Source organism: Mustela nigripes, chromosome 6 (genome assembly GCF_022355385.1).
Source record: "Mustela nigripes isolate SB6536 chromosome 6, MUSNIG.SB6536, whole genome shotgun sequence".
Lineage (NCBI taxonomy): Eukaryota > Metazoa > Chordata > Mammalia > Carnivora > Mustelidae > Mustela > Mustela nigripes.
The window spans coordinates 34,256,895-34,276,977 of NC_081562.1; positions in this window are offsets into that span (position 1 = coordinate 34,256,895).

Below are 20,083 nucleotides of genomic sequence, written 5' to 3' on the forward strand. Positions count from 1 at the left end.
TAAAAAACCCCAAAAATCTTGCATTCTGTATTATTATATATAGAAAGAGAGATCAAAAGAATACATTTGATCAGATGCCCACTATCAATTTAATCTTTTACTGGAAAACAAAATAATAATTTTACTTAAAGGGCGTTGTTAAAAATGTGGTCCCTGATAAGGACAGCATGAGCACTGTTATATTGTTTAAAAAACTAATTCTCTGATCCAAACCCTGATCTACTGAATCAGAATCTCTGGGATGTCAGAGAAGAACTTGAGTTTTAACAACCACGTGAATCTTATGCATGCTCAAGTTTGAGAAGCCCTGATGTAGAGCATCTGACACTTTTTGTCCTCTGTAAGACCATATTTATCCGGGCCAGGCGATGAAAACAGGTGTAAAACCAACAATCCTATTGCTAGAAATAGTAATTTTATGAAATGAAAAGATGAAACTGCTCCATGGGGTGTCTTTCTAATGGAAATACATATGGAAATACGACCTAATTAATTTGAGGACTATTTTTAAAGTGAAGTAGGTAAATTAACAGCCTTAATCCATCTGGAAGGGAACTGAGAGTATAAGTGTATGTTGCATTTAAATAAAGCCTTGGGGCACCTGGGTGACTCAGTGGGTTAAAGCCTCTGCCTTCGACTCAGGTCATGGTCCCAGAGTCCTGGGATGGAGCCCGCATTGGTTCTCTTCTCAGTGGGGAGCCTGCTTCTTCCTCTCTCTGCCTGCTTCTCTGCCTACTAGTGATCTTTGTCTGTCAAATAAATAAATAAAACCTTAAAAAAAAAAATAAAGCCTTTTTGGGAGCACCTGGGTGGCTCAGCTGGGCAGGCATCCGACTCTTGGTTTCAGCTCAGGTCATTTGTCTCATGCGTCCTGGGATCCAGCCCTGCATTTGGCTTCTTGCTCAGTGGGGAGTCTGCTTGAAAGATTTTTTCCCTCTGTCCACCCCCCTTCCCCATGCTCTCTCTATCTCTCTCTCTCAAATAAATAAGTAAATCTTAAAAAAGAAAAAGCCTTTTTTGTTTTAGTAAAAGGGTTTTTCTAATTACAGAGCAATAACAAATAAGATCAAAATTTATTATTTTAATTGCAATTTTTCAGGTTTCAAATATATTCATCTATACTTAAAAAATAACTTATTTTGATTTCAAAGTATGGTATCACCTTTGCCATCTGTTCTAGTTGTCACATTACACCTGACAATTTGGTGTGAATGTAATTCTTTAATTTAAACATGGCCTCTATGCCCCCTTCTTCTTTTCTGTAATAGGACTATAATGTAATTACATTTAGGTGAAATTATTTGGAAATGCTTCAAATATACTACCATCTGCTGTGGCATTTAAATTCTGAAAACAAAAACTAACTTGTATCAATATAAGAATATTTCACTACTAGGTTTGAAACGGTGGTTACAAATATCTTTTAAAGTACTTAATTAGAATAAACCTTAAGGCTTACATGAAGCCATTATTCATTTGGTATGTAGGAACAGTCAAACGCTGTTTTCATTTATTGGAAAAATTCCAATAAGAGCAACATTTTCTGCATGGATCTCTGCATGCCCCATGTTCATGCTGAGAAAGAATGAATGCACCTTGGACAGAGTTTCTGTTTGCTCTGGACAAGGACAATCATTTTGCCTTTGGTAGGCCTTCAGTAGCAGAGCTACAGGGCAAGAGAATTGTCCCGTTGCTCAGTCCTTCAAAAAGTGATAACTTCTTTGGACGCAGGGGTTAGGATGAAGACTAGGGTGAAAATGCCTTATCTTTTCTCTTTAGCATCTGCTAAATTGCTGCTAAACTACAAGTTGCCTTTCTAATGTTAATTCCTCAGATGTAGACATAGATAAGGTTTTGGTACAGGGATTTATTTAAAGGGATGCTTATAGTATAACCCAGTGAAAGAGTGGGGGAAGCAGGACAGAGAAAGAAACTAAGTTTTAAAAACATGGCGTGCTTTCAGGAAAGCCTCATCCTGGCCCTGATCCTACAGGGCATCTCGGGAGTGTAAGTGATGTCTCAGAGTTGTCATGTCTTAAAGCACAGGACTTGAACTTGCACACTTCTACACTAGTCAATATCGGCTCAGAGTACCATAACTGGAAGGCAAGGAGTGCTTGGTGAAACTTCCAAACATTTCCATTTGTTTGCTTATGTTGGTAGGCAAAGCTGCCCCAGCAGACAAAAGAAATCCTCCAAAGAGAGTTGCAAATATGAATAATCGACAGAAGCTGGGGGACGGCCCCACAGAATCAGTTAAAGAGAGTCAGGGGATCTGGGCAGGGCATCCACGGTGTCTGCTATAGTGTCTTCGTACCTGAATTATAAAATATTGTGGCTGTTACTTAAACTATTATAGAGTTCAATATAATAGCCATGTGTATTTTAAAAAATTTTTTATAAACATATAATGTATTATTAGCCCCAGGGGTACAGGTCTGTGAATCGCCAGGTTTACACACTTCACAGCACTCACCATAGCACATACCCTCCCCAATGTCCATAACCCCACCACCCTCTCCCGTGCCCCCTTCCCCCAGCCCCCCTCAGTTTGTTTTGTGACATTAAAAGTCTCTTATGGTTTATCTTCCTCCCGATCCCATCTTGTTTCATTTATTCTTTTCCTACTCCCCAAGCCCCCCACGTTGCACCTCCACTTCTTCATATCAGGGAGATCATATTATAGTCGTCTTTCTCCAATTGACTTATTTCGCTAAGCATAATACCCTTTAGTTGCCATATGTATTTTTAATACATATTGAATCCAGTCTAAATAAGGCTACCAGTTTTCTTAGAGGCATTCTAGAACACAAAAGTAATTATTACATTTGAAATTATTTCAATTAAATAGCTATAAGATTTAGATATTACTATTTAGCTTTTATGTTTTTAATAATAAACTGGCTCATATGTCAATTTAAATTTGACACTTCATAAGGGGAATATTTGTATCAATTTTGGATAATCGAAACTCTACAGTTGGAAGATTGCTTTTGCAAGTTTAAATCCTAAGACTTAAAAAAAAAAAGTGTTCTAATAAATGCCGTTTAAAATGTAAATGATCTGTATAGCCAAGGTTATGAGAGAGCTACCAAAAAGCTTTAGTAATAGAATATCCCCCCAAAAAGGAAAGGCTATTGAGAACCAGACTGCTCTTTTGTATTCATCAAATAAACGTAGTAACTTAGAAATACACTTTGTACCTAAATGAAACACTCGCATCCACACAGACATAATAGCAAGTTAACCTAAGGTTATTTGCTTCATCTTTATACTTTATTTCCAATTATGGGGTACCTGCGCTGCTCAATTGGAGCGTCCAGCTCCTGGTTTCAGCTCAGGTCATGATCTGACGGTTGTGAGATGAAGCTCCACACTGGGCGCCCTGCTCGTGGATTCTGCTTGAGATTCTTTCCCTCTCCTTCACCTTCCAAACCCTCTGCTCCTCACCCTGCTCGCATGCTCTCTCATTCTCTTTCTAAAATAAATAAATAAAATCTTTAAAAAACTAAATTAAACTATATATAACAAACACATAATTTACAACTAAATATACGTATACATATATTCCTCACTGGAGGATCTATTGATTGTACAAGACTTACCCATTTATTTCATTTGTCAAGTTGTTGCATATAGAATAACACTTCTGTCAATGGGTACTACAATTCTAGAAATGAATTATATTATTCAGTGTCGTCATCTTACAAATAGAAACTTGAGACATTGAGAAGTCAGAGACTTTCCGATATCACTCAGCTAACGGAATCAGACTGGAAGATAAATCTTGTAACGTCCGGGTTTTTCAGTACGGCATTTTCTCATCGAATCTTGCCTATTAATGCACTTTCCATACGGACAGAATTTTAGAAGGTAAACATGTGTTTCCTTCATTTTCAATTCTGAAACAAAGAAGCTCAATTCTTGAATTTGTAATGTCACTGAAAGAATTCCACTGGCAGGATTTTTTTAATTTAAAAAACTTGAAACAACCCTTTCAATCTTGGTTTCATTTCTCCCGCAAAAAGAATGTGGCAGATGGCCACCTGGCTTGGGTGGTTCAGTCAGTTGAGCATCTGCCTTCAGCTCAGGTCGTGATCCCGGAGTTCCACGATGGAGCCCTGCATAGGGCTCCCAGCTCAGTGGAGAGCCTGCTTCTCCCTCTGCCCCTCCCTCACCCAGATCACACTTGCTCTCTTTCTCTCAAATAAATAAAATCTTTAAAAAAATGTAAAAACTGTATTTTTATTGTATGAATGTATTTTTTTTAAAGGTGTACAATAAAGTAAGGCTAGTTTCTTAACAATATAACTTGGTGATGTTTCTCTTGGCAGGCTTGTAAACCTGCTTTATTCTTTTAAATCACTGCTCAGTATTCAGTTGCATGAGGGCACCAAAATTTCTTTACTTTGTCACCAGACAGATTAAAAACAAACAGTGGAACTGAATAATTCTCTTAAATGCCCCTAAGGACAATAACTAGAGAAAACTAACTTATCGAATGATCTGTTAAAGATATCACAAAGGTACAGAAGAACTGGGACTGAAGAGGTCGATGTTCCAGACAGAGCAGAATCAGAGATTTGCTGGTGACAACAGCTGCTTTTGCCCTGATGTCATTAGCTTTCTGTGAATAAGCAAATACCTGTGAATTGAAGTATTTTCCTCACAGATGAAATATACTGAGGAACCGATGACCCATGAGAAGGTGGTCATCAGTGTGGACATATATTTAAAAAAATAGAAATAGAACTAATGTTGGACCCAGTCTCAATCTGGTAAATAAGTTACAGTCATCCAAATATACATAACAACTACTAAAAAAAAATATGCTTCTTTCATCACATTTAAAGGGAATTTTAAAATTCTCAAACACGTGTGTTGCATTTACGAAACTGTTTCAATCAATAGTGTATGGGTGAGTTTTGTAATAATAACTTAAATCCGAAGAAAACTTGAGCATTTCTCCATCACTGAAAAATGTCAAATGTTGACTTATAATTTTGCATCAGAGAAGAATGACAGATAATCAATAAAATATTTTCAGGCATCAAAACACATTTTAGGATAATATTCTATTGGAGAAGTATACTGGAAATATGAGTTCAAGAGAAAATGATGTAAAAGTTAAAAATGTTAGAAATAGCTTTTCATGCATTTTAAAAATGTGTAATCATTGGAATAAAATACCCATGGTATTTAGGATCTATTGAATTCACTTTTTAAAGTATTGCAACTAATTTATTTCAAAAAGTCAGTATTTACCATATGCAGCAATGACTACCTTTGCTAGTATTTAGACTTATGAAATAGTCTATGCTAAATATCTATGAGGAAATATAGGTTTCCAAATTCCTTTAAGAAATACTTGGTTAAAAAAAAAAAAGTACAAAACTCCTTTTTTTTTTTTAAGATTTTATTTATTTATTTGACACAGAGAGAGATCACAAGTAGGCAGAGAAGCAGGCAGAGAGAGAGGGGAAAGCAGGCTCCCTGCCAAGCAGAAAGCCTGACGTGGGGCTCTATCCCAGGACTCTGGGATCATGACTTGAGCTGAAGGCAGAGGCTCAACCCACTGAGCCACCAGGCTCCCCCAAAGTGGAAAACTTCTTTAATAAATTTGGTATTATTCAACTAAAGAGAATGGTCTAAATTCTTAACATTTCCTCAGGATTTCGTATTTATTTCACTTAATTGGATTTCAGGAGAAACGTATAACCTGGAGGTTTGCAAATCCCATTTAAATTACTCTTTGGGTTTGTTTTTTAATGAAGGTTTCACATGTGGGTAAAACCTTTTGATTTTTAAACCTGAATTTGAATCTAATGTAATAATTATGTTAAGCTTTTCAGTGGAAGATTATTTATTGTCTTCTTAAACACAAAGTTGTTAGCCAGATGGCTATTTTTGTGAGTAACCTGCTCCTTCTCAGACTAAGGAAGCAGTCAAAGAGAAACTGTATCTTTATCGCCAATCTTGCTCAGTTCTGTGGATTTTATTTATTATAGGAAAACAGGACTTTTGCTTTAGAGTTTCTAGACCAGGTTTATTTTTATATATGGAATACCTTGGAATCATTATAGAGTTTAGAGGCTGGCTGAGACAATTGTTGTAGGCATTTAGTGTTGGTGAAGGAAGTGCTCAACAGATAATAGGAATTGTAATTAAGATTTAACTTTAAAAATTAAGGGTTAATTTTTCCAGGGAAAATCTCTTACAGACTGGCCTCCCAGAAAAGAATTGAGCTCTTCCCAAGCTCCATGGAGAGCAGCAGTGGCCCGATGCTTAAAGCAATCAATTTTGGATTACTACAGGACATACATAACAGCACTCCCTTTTCATCCCATACCCCAGGGGAAAAAAAAGAAAAAAAAAACTGTTTCTTTTCCAACATCTAGCTTAGAAGTCAAATAGCCCAAATTTGAGGTCTCTCTCCCAGAATCTGACTTCTGATTTTGCTGGACCACAGTGCTTACTAGGGACCTGAACACATGCTTTTGCTTTTTTTCCTGAGCTTTCTCCAATAAATGCTATTCCATAGGTGTGTGGTTTGGTGTGTGCAAGCCCCCAGCCACGTGTCTTCATTCCCTGGACACCTATATCCAATTCATGTGCTGAAAATGCATATGCATCTGAGTGAAAGAGAAGAAAATAAACAAAGATATCCAGATTAAGAGGCTGATGCCATCACATTATAATTCTTAATATCTCAGCCTCAGAAAGTTCATTTGTGAAATAACACTTCATAGAGTTATTGAGAGGAATTAATAAGATACATCTTGTAAAGTACTTATAAGAGTGCTTAGTGCCCATTCATTCATTTACTGATGAATTTATTCATTCATTACTATTAATTCGTTCATTACTAACATTGATTCAGTACCTATAACGAGCCAAGAGAATTTCCAAGTAAACACTAGCCATTATTGGTTGCCTCTGTGGCTCAGTTGGTTGAGAGTCTGACTCTTGATTTCAGCTCAGGTCTTGATCTGAGGGTCATGAATTCAAGCCCCATGTTGGGGTCCATCCTGGACCTGGAGCCTATTTAGAAAAAAAAAAAAAAATACTAGCCGTGTTCTCAGTAAATACTAGCCATTATTTCCATAGTAGAGTTTTAATTATTTACATTTCTATTAATGAAATTTAATTTGTTATTTTTAAGGTGTGCATAAAATTAAATTAGCTATGGTTTCATATTATTTATAATTTATTTAAGTCTATTTCAGTAAAACCTATGTGTGTATGTATATGCATGTGTGTGTCTGCCAGTGAGTTTTACTATTTGTTATACACTATGGACAGTTGTCTGATATTGAAGTGCCTTAATTTACAACCTACATACCAGGCATTATTTGTATTTATTTGAAATATCACATCATATTTTCTTTGTCAGTCTATCCATGGACATTTAGTTTGTTTACATATCTTGGGTATTGCAAATAATGCTGAAATAAACACAGGAATGCAGATATCTCTTTGAGATTCTGATTTCACTTCCTTTGGATATATCCCCAGAAGTAAGACTGCTGGATCATAGGTAGTTCTTCTAAATTTTTTGAGGGGACTCCATGCTGTTTCCATAATGGTTGTACTAACCATGAGGGTTTTTTCTTTTTTCTTTTTTTTTTGTTTTTGTTTTTTGTTTTACGCAGCAAGGATGGGTTCCAAATCAGTGATTCCCTATTTTAATGTCAAAATATAGAAACTCGGAGTGCCTGGGTGGCTCAGTGGGTTAAAGCCTCTGCCTTCGGCTTGGGTCATGGTCTCAGGGTCCTGGGATTGAGCCCCGCATGGGCTCTCTGCTCGGCGGGAAGCCTGCTTCCCTTCCTCTCTCTGCCTGCTCTCTGCCTACTTGTGATCTCTCTCTCTGTCAAATAAATAAATCTTAAAAAAAAAAATATAGAAACTCAATCTTAATCTAAAGAAATCATTGTTCTTCAAAATGTGAATATAAATATGCTCTTCTTTATTATCTTATTTTCTAATTTTAAAAGCAGCATGTGGGTGCTTTAGAGAACTTAAAATATACCAATAAATACAAAGAGAGACCTATAATTATCCCCAATTCCAAATTACTACATATTTGTTAACTTTGAAAATTATTTTTCCCTACTAAATATGTTAACTGTTCTTTAGACTTTTGTCATAATATTTTCTTTTTTAATAGTCAAATGCCTACATTTTCAAAATAAAATATTAATTTTGCTGCCTGTAACTTTGAGGACAAATATTACTGTAAAACATTCTTTATTTGGATTCCAAAATGATTAAATGTATAGCAGTTGTGATCTACAAAGTTAAAAGCACACTAGAAGTTGATTTAATAACAGGAGTTCAATCAACATTTATTGTATGTATGCCTAGGCACTATCTTAGGTACTGTGAAGAATGCATATTAATTACTGCATGGTCCTAGTTTTGAAGAACCTCAAAGGGAAAAGAAAGGCATAAATACCAACATGTGCAAACTCTGTGCAAACTCTGAATGAAACTAGAAAAACAGGGATTAATTCATCAGGCAAATGGGACTTGAGAAGCACAGTTGTAGGAAATCCCAGTTAGACCTTGTAGCTTATGCAAAGGTATGGGCACACGAAAGGGTATATTGAGGAACACAGGCAAATTAGCATGGTTCTTGTGTGGATGTGGAGTGGGGTTTGCCAAGACTGGATGCTTTAGGGAAGGTGGGAGACATGAATAAGTGAAGACAGCTGGATGGAGATGATAACAAGTGGCGGGGGATGTGGCAAACTGGAAAGCATCTGAAGCATCCAGAAGGGGCAGACAATCAACCAAAACACATGTGTTTGCCAGATGTGTCCCTTAAGCTACAAGTTGGAATCCTATGTGAAAGAGGTAGAAGGAGCAGTAAGATTTCATTTGGGTTGTAGACAGATTTGAACTTTATCCTTTGGTCAGAGTTTCCCAGCCTCGGCATCACTGACTTTTTCGTCCTGATTATTCTATACCCTCGAGGGCTCTCTCATGCATTGTCAAATGTTCTGCAGCCTCCTTGGCCTTTACCCATTAGAGTCAAGGAACACTCCCTGCTTCCCCAGCTTGGCAACCCCAAATATCTCTAGTCACTGCCCAATGTTCCTTGGAAGGGAGAAATTGCTTCCCACTTGAGAACCACTGAGTTTTGTAATCATGAAAGTGTTCCAGGTAGCAGGGTTATATGATGAAATTTAGGCTTTAGAGGCAGAATTTTGGTGGCAGGACAAATAAGAATGATATGACAAGTAGAGAGGATAGAGGTGAACTGCAGGCTGACGGTCCAGAGTCGGAGCTATTGCCATAGCCTTCTTCCTTGCTGAGTAAGGACAAGCCAAACAACAATGTAACCAAAGTAAATATTTAACGTTCTCTGAAAGGCCAACCCACAGACATGTTGACTATTACCTCATATTCTGAACACAAGTATTATTGCCAAATACATAATATTATTAATCGTGTTATGGTGCTTAACAAACAGCTCTGGCTTATGTATCTAATATTTTGCAAATTGTCTAGAGCTATTGTTTTTATAGACACAGCTATCCTAAGTATAGTATTTCCTATTCTCTGCTATTATAATAACAAAGGTTTGGTTACATTGGAAACAGAACACTGCCATACATAGAAATGGTTCACAGTTAGGATTATGGAAATCATACTGGAAGCAGAGATTATCGGTATCTTGGAGCATTTATTTCTTTGCACTTATTTATTGAAAAATATGTAAGTCAACTATATTTCAGGTACAGTGCTAGGTTTTGAGAATGCAACAGTGAGGAATATCGATGTCCTTGCCCTTATAAGTTCAGAGTCCAGTGGAATGATCAAATATTAATCATACAACAAAGTGAAATTACAACCATATAAGATGTTATGAAAGAGAAAGTAGGACACAACCTTCTAAAATAATTATACTGATCATATTAACTCAGAGAGGTTTAAACACATTTCATTAAAATTGTCTAGAGTAACATCTTGAGAACTATGGCTATGGCACAAGGATATACTTACACTTTGTGTAAAATGCATTTAGACTGTATCTTAACTGATTTATTACTCTATGAACCTTTATTATTCTATAAATTCTTATAAAAAAAATTTGATATAGTTTATGTTTCATGAAATGAGTCATTCTATGTAAATGTAACCTACAAAGCATTGAGAATTAATTAGCTGAATGGCTATAGACAGAGTAGAGATTTAATGCTGTTATATGGGAAGAATTTTATATAAAACAAGACCAAATCTTTTCTGTAACTAATACTAACAGCCATGATGCAGAGTTCTGTATCTAAACAATTGTTTACTCCCCAGCACATGGTAAGTCATCACTAATCTTAGTAAAAAAAAAAATAATAAATGAATAAAAGAATGAATGGTTTAAAAACATCAGGTCCTATGAAAGGCATGGTTCTGCTTTCAAGAATCTCAAAAATAATAGGAGTAGAAAGACAACAATAGTCATGCTAACATGTATAATACTGCAAGCATGAGAACAATTTAAAGAACTTTCTAATGAATGTAAGGGCAGAGAAAGTTGACTTCCTGTGGAAGGGTGCAGATGATCCAAGAAGTTTTGAAAAAGTGTTTGCACTGGATCTTGCAGCATGAAAAGTATTTGAAAGGCAGAACTGTAGGGAAATGACATTACTGGCATAGGTAAAAATATGAGGCAGGAAGATGATGTGGCTAAGCAGTGAGGCAGAGAATCACTGACCTTTGGTGACCTTCAAAGGTGATGTGATCAGTCTTTAGGAGGGCTTCTCTGGCAGTGGCAATACAGATGGCTAGCAGTTGAATAATCACAATTCTAGAAGATAGGTTAATGTTTAATATAAATTACTACTTTTTATGGCTTCATCAGTGGTATTTTTAAGTTAATCATATATTTACCATGTGCATGGTGCAGAGCAAAAATTAGAATGACTACTACAGTTTGGTGCCATTGCCGTGTTTCATGTTTGGGCAACAGCAATTTTATCCATCCACTAGGGGTAAAGCAGGAAAAGGCAAAGGCAAAAAAAAAAAAAAAAAAGTCTTAATAATCCTGACCTTGATGACCTCTGAAAAGCATTTTAGGGACCCACCAAGGTTCACAAACTACACTAAATAAATAAATAAAATTATGTTTTTCTCCTGTTAGTGTTGCCATTTCATGTAAAACTTATATTAAATAAATTTGTATGATCTCCTCCTAATTTGTCTTTATCAGTTTAAATTTTAGTCCCAGCCAGGGACCCTAATCCCCTACAATACAATGTTATAAAATTACAACTGAATTCAAAACTTTGTACTTTTTGCTTAAGGTATAAGGTATTATGACTAACTTAATCATTAGGAAAATATCAAGTTACAGTTCTTAAAAAATGTGATACAAAAATTTAAGATGGAGGAGAAAATCAGATTAAGTTTATTTTTAAAAATCTTAAATATCATTCTAATGTAAGGATCAAGAGACTTAGCTATTATTTAGTTATAATTTTATTTTCAAATACACACATGTTTACTGTAAGACTAGGAAACAGAAACGTAGATTTTGTTTTTAAGACTTCCAGAGAGTGTTACTGGAGCAGAGAATGGACAAATTTTCCCATCCTTTTACCTGCCTGGGGGGGACATCATAATACTTCTTACTTTAAGTAAGTTTTCAAATTCTATAATTTTTTAAAAAGATCTTATTTATTTATTTGACAGAGTTCACAAGTAGGCAGAGAGGCAGGGGTGGGGTGCGGGGGTTGGGGGGGAAGCAGGCTCCTTGCTGAGCAGAGATTAAGCCCCCCCCCATGAGGGGGCTTAATCCCAGGACCCTGAGACCAAGACCTGAGGGGAAGCCAGAGGCTTAACCCACTGAGCCACCCTGGCACCCCTCAAATTCTATAATCTTTAACAAACTATATTGTCATTAAAACAATTAGAAACAGCTTTTTTATATATAATTCTATCACCCTATGACATGGAATGGTTTTTTTTCTTCTTATTTCAGTTGTTTTCTTAATTCCCTGATCAATGAAAAAATTGGGTTTAGATGTTTTACTTCAAAATAGTTTTATGCTTCTAAACTAGCTGCCAGTGTGAAATAGTCAAGTACAGATAAATCAGAATGCAGTGTTGATGTTTCTTTTTTGTTTTTTGTGGGCCATAATTGTTTTTGTTTATAGATTTTATTTATTTATTTATTTATTTATTTATTTATCTGAGAAAGAGGGAGGGAGAGAGAGAGAGAGAGTGAGCACATAGAGGGAGAGAGAGAGAAGCAGATTCCTTTTGAGCAGAGAGCCTGACAAGGGGCTCAATCCCAGGACCCCGAGATCATGACCTGAGCCAAAGGCAGATGCTTAACAAACTGAGCCACCAAGGTGCCCCTGGAGGTGTTGATGCTGACAATGAATATAGTAAAAGAGTATTTTGAGAATAATCACTGCACAAGGCCTTCTATTGGTAGGGTTTGACATCATTGTTATATGTAAAAAGGTATGTGATATGAGGCTTTTCTTCTCACTAAAAATAGAAAATAGAGTAAAAAACATATAGGTGAAGTTTCAGTGTGTCTGTTTGCTTCTTCTACAAAATGAAATGTTCATTTTAGGATTTTCTTAAAAAATAATTTTGTGTCCACAATATTTTAAGGATTTATATTTTTAAGAATGTTTTAATTTTATGCTGCCTTTTATATGCTATTGTATTTATTGTAAATTCAGTTACATTCATTGAGCATTTAATGACCATATAATATGTGCGCCAAGTCCCTTGATAAAGAGATGGTGTCTTGTCAAAGGAAGTGTAAAGTGAAGGGGGAAAAATGGACAAATAACTGGATTAAAATATACAATTATCTCTCAGGAGGTATTTTTGTGTAGGTTTATACACAGACTGTTCCATATTTAGAGGCTATCATCTATACAAAATTTAGATTTGATATTTAATTTCAAAATCTTAGCAGATAAGAGATATTATAGCATATGCATATTTAACTTTCTTCTTTCATTTTCTTGTTTCTTTCTCTTTTCTTCATTATGCCTATGATTTATTTTCAAGAAAGAGCTGGATTATGAGCCAGAACCAGTTTAGGCATCAGGTAATTTCCCTTCTAGTTTGGAGAAGATTACCCCTCAATTTATTTCAATCAGTAAAATAGAGATATTAATATTCCCTCCTATTTAGAGGGTTATGCAGAGAGTTTTTGGTTATATCTACATTGTTTCAGCTATAAAATGAAATGAAGTGTGGCAAAACACTTGGATATGATAGAGTTCTATAGCTGTGTATGGTTGTTCATCATTCTGTTCTCTAGACTTCTCTCTGTGTTTGAAATATATCATTATGCTTTCTATATTCCAATAAAGATAAATATATTATATAACAGTTGCCTAATTGATTAGACCATGCATTTCTTCATTCCTGGACTATCACATGGTAATAATATTCTGCAGTATAAAATTTGGTAAACACTGTAATGCCAAATGAATAAGAAATTAAAAAAGATTGCTAAGCAATATTTTCTGTCAAATTTAGATTAGATGACCATACTTTGCAATGGAGTTAATTAGCATATTTTGCTTTCTTCAGATACTATCAAAAGCCTAGGACTGAGCACATGAAATAAATTTTAACGGGGAAAAAAGATAGTAAGTTTGTTATGATCTATTAGGGCTATTATCAAAAGAGACTTCAAAATCCCCCAAGAAATTACTACATGTAAAATGAATTTTTCTCCATAATGTCCTTTAAATTGAAGCTTGAAGACTTTAAATAAAAAGCAGACTGAAGTAATTTAATTTTAATGGGTAGTTTGAATTTGTCTCAAATGAGATGTTTGTAATGATAGGCTTGGATTTGGCACACAAAAAGTTATTTTGTATGCCACAGACAAAGGAAGTCAGATGGCTAAACCCAATATCTATGGGCTGGGAAAGTATACTCTTGCCACAAAAAAGTTACTGCTGGACGCATAGCAATTGGCAAGGATATCTAATCCTCTTACAGGAAGAGAGAACAAACAGCTAGAAATAATAATAGAAACCATGGTAATCCCCTCTGTTCTACACAAATATTTACTTACTTTCTGCATGCAGAATTCACTTTTTCCTAAGGAAAACACCCCTGAGTCTTATCCAATCATGGCATTAGGCTCCAAACCTTGGATCTCATGATACTCTTTATATCAAATTAGATGCGGCTTCTCTTCCATCAGACATCACTCAATTAAAGTTAAAACAATAAATTAAAATTATCTTTCTCCCTCTTACATAATACATAGTGGGAAAAAGTTACACAGTAACTGCAATGCATACTCCAGTGTCTAGTGTATTAAGGCAAAGCATGGAAGGCACAAAGCAGTTGCTTATTGATAGTAATTCTGAAATTCTCTGGTCAAGTATTGTGAGAGCTCCTTACGTGATGATAAGGGAATGTTCACAAATTAGGCCTCAATTCTATTCCTTGGGAGTCATTCCTCCATGGTTTTCGGATTCCCCATCTGTAAGGATTGTCTTGTTTCTTTCCATCTGTTATAGTAAATTACCTCAAGCTAGGTAGCTTATAAATGATGGAAATTTATTGCTCATAGTTCTGGGGGCTGAGAAGTTGAAGATCAAGGTGACAGATCGTTGCTTTTTGATGAAGGCTTTGTTCCTCCTCATAGCCAGAGCTTTTCTGCTAAATTGTCACATGATACAAAGGCCAGGGACCTCTCTGAATCCTTTTTTTTTTTTTTTAAATAAGAACACTAATCCCATGTATGAGGGCTAGGCCCTCACAACTTAAGCATCTTCTAAAGGCCTTACCTCCTAAAATCATCTCATAGGGATTTAGAATTCCAACGTATAAATTTTAAGGGGACGAAAGTATTTAGACCATAGCAAGGACTCTCTTTGGCCATTTCTGCAAAGAACATTGAGAAATACACTATTCCTGAAAGTTGAGTAGCATTTTCATTGTGCATCTTTGTCAATATTGTCAATATTTGGAATTCTAAAAGTTTTTTTTTTCTTTCTTTCTTTCTTTTTTTTTTTTTTTTTTACATCTTAACCTATGCTATTGGCACCTTTGGTGGTACAACTTTGAAAATTTTTTCATGTTTTGTACAAATATACACACCCACAATTCATTTGAAAAGTACCTTTTTGACTATATTGAATACAATAATAAAAATCTACCTCATTTCCTTTTAATGGATTAGGTGACCTAAGTCCTCTAGAGACCTCACAATCTACAGGAAATATCCTGTCAATTTATTCTATTTATGAAAGCAATAATTCTTCCTTACTCCTTTGCTAAGAATCTTCCAACTTCTTTCCTATAGGTTTGTAGACAATGGGAAAGTCTATATTCTTTCTGTAAGATCTTATCATTTAAGACAAAGCTCTGTTTTTGTAGCTATAAAATTAGTCTCAGACTATAGTGGGGAAAAGGGATTTCATTCCAAATTGGTTATAATAGATAGATAATAGATAGAAACATTTAGGGCACTGAAAAGTCATGGTTGATATGATCGGTGGTTGGCTCCACATTAAATGAGACCAAAAAAAAAAAAAAAAAAAAAGTTCAGAAGAAAGTTCATAAGTAAAATAAGGAAAAACAAGAGAACAAATATTTTAAGTATAATAAAGAGGGAGTGAGAGAATGAGAGAGATCAGAATAATAGGTAATAGATCGTGGTGGTTAGAATAAGAATTTTGGAACTCACACAATGATAAGTGTTACACATGGTCTGTATTCTGAAGAAAGGGAACAAGCATTTGTAATTACATCTTAATTATCCCTATTTAACACTATTTAGAATATATTATATCTAAAATATATTATTTCTTGCACATTTTCTCAAAAAATCCTTAGCATACACCTCATTTTTAAAATGTAAAAATGAGAATACAAAAAATCAGTTTATTGAATTCATATATGTCAGAGATTAATATTAAAATTAGATTAAATGTTATATGCCTTGATAGAACAAGGAAATAATACATGCCCCTTCCTCTCTCTCTTTTTTCCTTCCTTTTTCTCTATTACTGTCTCTCTCTCTCTCTTTCTTTTTTTCTTGTAGCTTTTATTTATTTATTTGAGAGAGACAGAGAAGGAGAGAGAACATGAGTGAAGAGAGAGAGAAGCAGACTCCCTGCTGAGTAGGGAACACAATGCGGGGTTCAATCCCAGGACCCTGAGATCATGACCCCAGCCAAAGGCAGATGCTTAACCAACTGAGCGACCCAGGAACCCCAAATGCCCCCTTCAATACAAAGATCATTTGCTAGAAAATATGGCCTCAGTCTGAATTAAAGTAAGTTTTTATAAAATTAAAGTAAGGTTTTATAAAAACTTACTAATATAGTTTCTTTCTAAATAATGTGTGTAACAAAATCCAAACCAGGGGAAACAATGAGTGGATGATGTGATTGAATTTGTAGAGAAAAGAATTACAGCTTTAATTTACCCTGGGGTTTGTCTCTAGCCTAGTCAAACCTTAGTTCACAGAAAAATTGCCCATTTTTTCAGACCAATACAAAAGATTTTTCCAAAAAGATTATCTCCAGATGATTAGATTCTCCACTCTGGAATTTATAGAGAATTGTAATTGCTTCTGAACAACTCTGTTACCAAAAACAGTGGTAAAAGATTAAGGTATAATAAAATCTACTATCCCTTAGAAAATCTTTATACTATACTTGGTCCTTTTTGTGGAATATTTCTTGAAACAAAATACACAGAAAAGCTTTGGGAGTGAATGTTCTGAAAAGAGTATTATAATTTGGAGATTTATATTCAATATTCCAACTGTATTGAGACATTTATTTATTCATTCTTTCAAAAGGCATTGTGATGGAGATTGGGAATACAAGGCTGAACACAATGATGTCCTTTCCTGACCTTTTAAAAACTGAGGCACAGCCTTCATAGATAAAATCCTCAGGAGTCCTTATGCTCAAATCATTATTTCTTGTCAGCTTCAGAGCTGGAAAGGCTACCTGACATGGGAGAAGGGGGTTTTTATTAATCAAGTGCTCCTTTGGTTTTCCCTGAGGTTATGTGAAAATGTAGAACTTATTGAAATGCATTGAGTAAACTCACGTTACCAATTGTCTAGGTCTACTTTAAATTCAGTAGATCTGATGTGAATATATTTCAGAAATATATTATTAATTCAAAATTTTAATTGAGAATGTGAAAATATGTGTATGGACAAATACATGTCTCTGGTGAGGAAGGAGTGATTGATGGCATTTTTCTACTTAGTGCTGAATAGATATGATTTTAAGATTATATTCTAAAAGAATATTTGTACATTTCATTGAATCTAAGACACCATAAATAGTGATTGTATCTTTATGTGCAATTAAAAAAGAAAAAACAGCACCGAATAAAAACATACAGTCATTGTTTTAAAAAGAAATCTTCATTTCAGAGACCTTTAAGTGGGAAAATGAATTTTGAAATAAATAAAATATAATATATATACATAATACACAAAACACACTTTATACTCTTAATTTTCTTTTGGATAATTATAGATTCACATGCACTTGTCAGAAATAATATATACGGATCCTATGTACTCTTGATCCAGTTTTACATTATACCATCTCTCAAAACCACAATATATATCCCAACCAAGAAGTTGATACTGATACAGCAACTATCTTATTTCAATTTCCCTAGGTTTTCATATACTGATCTGTGTATGTGTGTGTGTGTGTGTGTGCATTTTGTAGTACACAAATTTTTTAATGAATCTATTTGTGTACCCACCACCACATTCAAGATATAGAATAATTCCATCACATCATGGGTACCTCATGTTGTCCTGCATCCTATCCAGCCTCTCACCCCTCAAACTCCTACCATAATCCTATTGACACTTAATAATCTGTTCTTCATTTCTACAATTTTTTAAATTTCAAGAATGCTATATAAATGGAATCATATAGTTTGTAACCTTTTGGTATTAGCTTTCTTCAGGAGGCAGAATTCCCTGGAATTCATCTAAATTATAGCATGTACCATAGTTCTTTCCTTTTCAGCGCTTAAATGGTAAGAATGTACCACAGTTTGCTTAAACAGTTTGCTTAAACATTCACCAGTTGGAGAACATCTGGGTTGTTTCCAGTTTGTGGCCATTAAAAGAAAGCTGCTCTGAAGACTCGTGTACAGATGAACAGAAGTGTTTTGTGAATATAAGTTTTCATTTCTCTGGAATGAATGTCTAAGACAATAACTGCTGGGTCTTAATAGTAATTATACGTTTAGTTTTACAAGAAACTTTCAGGCTGTTGGCCAGAGTGAAAAACATTTACCCTTTCACAATCTATGGTCTCACTAACATTTTGTGTCATCATTATAATTTTTCTTCAAATTTTAACCATTATAACATATATAGTGATATAGTCTTATTTTAATTTGCATTTCCTTAGTGCCTAACAATGTGGAACACTTTTTATGTGCTTACTTGCTTGCTGTGTATAGTGTTTGTTGAAATATCTCTGTCTTTTGCTCATTTTCCAGTTGAATTTTTTGCTTTTTTGCTGTTGACCTCTGAGAGTTCTTCTATATTTTCTAGATATTAGTCCTTTATTGGGAATGTGGTTTGCAAATATTTTCTCACTGTATGTTGCTTGTTTTCTCATCCTTTCACAAGGTATTTCATGAAACAAAAGTTGTAAATTTTGATAAAGTGCAGTTTTCAATTTTCTCTTTTATGGATTTTCCTTTTGGTCAAGTATAAGAATGTTCTGCCCAAGTCCTAGATGAGAAAGATTTTCTTCTGTTTTTTGTTTTCCTTTTTCCCTTAAAAGTTTTGTGGGCTTACACTTTAGTCAGTGATCTAGTTTGAATTAGTTTTTATATGAAGTATAAAGTTTAGACTGAGGTTGTTTTTTATTTTGTTTTGTTTTGTTTGCCTTTGGATATCCAATTGCTCTAGTAACTTTTATTGAAAAGGCTGCCTTTTCTCCTTGGAATTGCTTTTGTAACTCAGTTGAAAATTATTGGACATGAATATATATTTTTTTGAACTTCAAAATAACAAAATAAGACAGGTCTTTTGGCCAGACCTCGGTGCTATTTTTTTTTCTTTTTTTTAATTTATTTATTTTCAGCATAACAGTATTCATTATTTTTTCACCACACCCAGTGCTCCATGCAATCCGTGCCCTCTATAATACCCACCACCTGGTACCCCAACCTCCCACCCCCCCACCACCTCAAACCCCTCAGATTGTTTTTCAGAGTCCATAGTCCATAGTCTCTCATGATTCTCCATGCTATTTCTTATCTGTGACACAAACTTACCAATTTAATATGTAAATTGCCTAATCTCTCTCTGTTTTACTTTCATTTTTTATAAAGATAGGACTTATTTAGATTTTATAATACATTGCTTTCCCTTAAAAAACATTAAACAAGGAGGACTAAAATGATTTATTAGGAGTTTGAACAATGCATACATTCTTTTGTCACTAGATTGTATTTATTAAATCAATAATAAATATTTAATAGCTCTCACTATAAGAGAAGATTTTAAATTAGGCATAATGGAAACAAAGGCATTCACTTCATAGGAAAGACTGACGGAGATACTGGCATCACTTGACGCATGCTTAATAAAATTTTTCATTTTTCCAAGCAATGGTTATTAATCAAAACAATAGAATAGGCAGAACACTTCTGATAAAGTTTCCAGACCCTGTTGTCAAAATTTCCATTTTAAGTTTCAATTTTAACCCTTCTCAGAGTTGGCAACCTATGACTTGTGAGGCAATTTGTCCCACCTCCTGTTTTTGTAAATAAAGTTTTCTTGAAATCTCACTATGTCGGTTGGAGGAGTCAAGAGGGCAGAGAAGTAGCAGGCTGAGACTGCTTCAGCTAGCCAGAGATCAGCTAGATAGCTTATCTAAAGATTGCAAACACCTGAAAATCCATCGGCAGATCGAAGACAAGAAGAACAGCAATTCTGGAAACAGAAAAACAACCACTTTCTGAAAGGTAGGACCGGCGGAGAAGTGAATCCAAAGCGACGGGAAGACAGACCCCGGGGGGAGGGGCCGGCTCCCGGCAAGTGGCGGAGCAACCGCGCACAAAATCAGGACTTTTAAAA